Source organism: Octopus bimaculoides, chromosome 7 (genome assembly GCF_001194135.2).
Source record: "Octopus bimaculoides isolate UCB-OBI-ISO-001 chromosome 7, ASM119413v2, whole genome shotgun sequence".
NCBI lineage: Eukaryota > Metazoa > Mollusca > Cephalopoda > Octopoda > Octopodidae > Octopus > Octopus bimaculoides.
The window spans coordinates 109,255,357-109,258,291 of NC_068987.1; positions in this window are offsets into that span (position 1 = coordinate 109,255,357).

Below are 2,935 nucleotides of genomic sequence, written 5' to 3' on the forward strand. Positions count from 1 at the left end.
GACAGAAGGGTATAGCAGTGAAGTAGAGGCCAGCACAGAGGTATAGATAGAAAGATGGAGGAAGACAGATAGATAAATAGATAGAAAGTATACAGAGAGAGAGAGAGAGAGAGAGAGAGAGAGAGAGAGAGAGAGAGAAACTTACTCACAGACACATATACACACACATGCAGACATGTCATTCTCATTGTAGCTGTCGCTGTCATCATCATCATCATCATCATCATGACCATTGCTTGTTGAGACTGATCTGTTTATGTTTTCTTTTGTCTAGCGATCTTCTTCAATATCCATTGCCTATTAGCAATCAATATTGTACTCTACACATCCTACATTTTTGAAACCCTACAGATGCACACAAACACACACGCACACACATACACATACACACAAATACATACACACATATGCACACAGTACACATTCACACACACACACACACACACACACACACATTTACAGGTGTACAGTACCATTCATTAAGGGTTGACTTTCGATTCTTCAGCTCTTTTGGTATCATCTTCAAACAGACCATTTGTAGCAGTCTTTTGTGTATTTTTCATTTTTGTGACCAGAATATCGGTAATTTCTATAGAATTCTTGAAATATCCATTTGTCCCAGATGGCCAGAGCTCTACAATCGCTGCTTCTGAATTAATTCCGAAACTGTCAGCTGGAAATAGCAAATACATCGATTGTCGTCATTTCGCAGACGGTTAATCCGCCATACCTGAAGCATTCCGGGAAGAATATCTCTACTAAAAGACTTCCAGCCTCGGCCAAATCTCTCTCAAGTAACGTTCTTGATTCTTCACAATACTTCAAGCAAAAATTACAAATAGCTGCTAAAAGTGTATTTCCATTGTATAAATGAGAAATTTTGTGCTTTTTAAAATACGACCGTATCCAGTCCTTCTCACTAGAACAGAGCCTCCTCTGAAATCTTATTTTGTTCATGTCTAACTAACAGGTGTTGATTTACAATAGTTTAAAAGGAGCTCACCGGCCTCGAAGGTCCTGCAAACTTCATGGACACAAACATCTTTATTCAGCTGGCATTAAAAAAGGGTTAGATGTGTTTTTACGTAGTCTTTGTTCCTGCTGAAAACAGAAGCCAAATCATTCTTCAGTCACATTTAATTGTGTTCCTCGATAACTGTCCCCTAGATACACTGTAACAAGCACTCTATCGGTTGCGACGGCGAGGGTTCCAGTTGATCCGATCAACGGAACAGCTTCTTCGTGAAATTAACGTGCAAGCGGCTGAGCAATCCACAGACACATGTACTCTTAACGTAGTTCTCAGGGAGATTCAGTGTGACACAGAACGTGATTAGGCTGACCCTTTAAAGTGCAGGTACTGCTCACTTTTGCCTGCTGAGTGGGCTGGAACAACGTGAAATAAAGTGTCGTACTCAAGAACACAACGCTCCACCAGGAATTGAACTCGCAAACATACGATCGTGAGCTGAATACCGTAACCACTAAGCCACGGCGCTTCACAGATACACAGCATCACAGTATAATACAGGCTGGTTGCTTCTGGAAACATCTTTGGTCATAAATCAGCTCGGTCAGAACTGAACTGAGCTAAATAACAGCAGTGGTTAAGAATGTTAATTTTTATATCTGATATTGTATTAAATTTATTTTCTCCTACATAAAACCCGTGTAATAATACATTTACTAATCTTCAGTTATATAACAGTAGAATTAATTTCTAAGAAAGATACATGATAGAGTTTATTACATATTCAAGTAGTTACGTTTTTGAGAAGTATTCATTTCAATATGTCCGCTATTATGAAGTATGCAACGTGTGACGTGATCCTGAAGATTTAGAAACGTATTGCCAACGATTTTCAGTTAGATTCTGAATTACATTTGTTGTTATAGATCGTGTCTCTCGTAGAAAGATGTTTAATTGAATATACATTATGCAGTAATAGTTTTTACTTGTCTACTTAAAGTTGAAAAACTATTAAACGTTTTAACAAATTTATAAAATTAAACAATTGTAAGTAAATTTTGATTTAAGACAAAAAATAATGCATCACGTTTCTAAATATTTTTACGAAATAATTCTATCATGCTGGCTTCAAATTTTTTTGCACAAAGCCAGAAATTTGAGGTTACATCGACCCCAGTGCTTAACTGGTATTTAATTCATCGACGTCGAATTGACGGAAAGCAAAGTCAACCTCGGCGGAATTTAAACACACAGTGTGAGGAGGGATGAAATGACCTTAGGCTTTTTTCCCCGGCATGCTAACGATTCTTTTGTACTCAAGGCACAAGGCTCGAAATTTTGGAGGAGGGGGCCAGTCGATTAGATCGACCCCAGTACACAACTGGTACTTAATTTACCGACCTCGGCGGAATTTGAACTCAGAACGTAAAGACAGACGAAACATTGCTAAGCATTTCGCCCGACGTGCTAACGTCTCTGCCAGCTCACCGCCTTTAATAATTCTATCATATTCTTGTATTCTTTCATTTATTGCACTCATGGATTTACGGCCATGCTGGAGCAACGCCTTTGCGGGTTTAGCTGAACAAATAACCCCCACTACTTATTTTTAATCCTGGTAATTATTCTATCGCTAAGTAATGGCGACGTAAACAAATTAACACTGACTGTGAAGCGGTGGCGAGACAAAAACAAACTCACACACACAACAAATACACACAAAGGGACGCACATACACACGCAGATATTTATGATGGACATTCACGCAGTTTCCGTCTTCTAAATTCACTCACAAGGCATTGGCCAGCCTGGGGCTATAGTTGAAGACACTTGCCCAAGATGCCGCGGAGGGGGACTGAAATTGAAACCACGTGGATGCAAAGCGAGTTTTTTAACTTCGCTGCCTGAGCTTGTGTGTGTGTGTGTGTGTGTGTGTGTGTGTGTGTGTGTGTGTGTGTGTGTGTG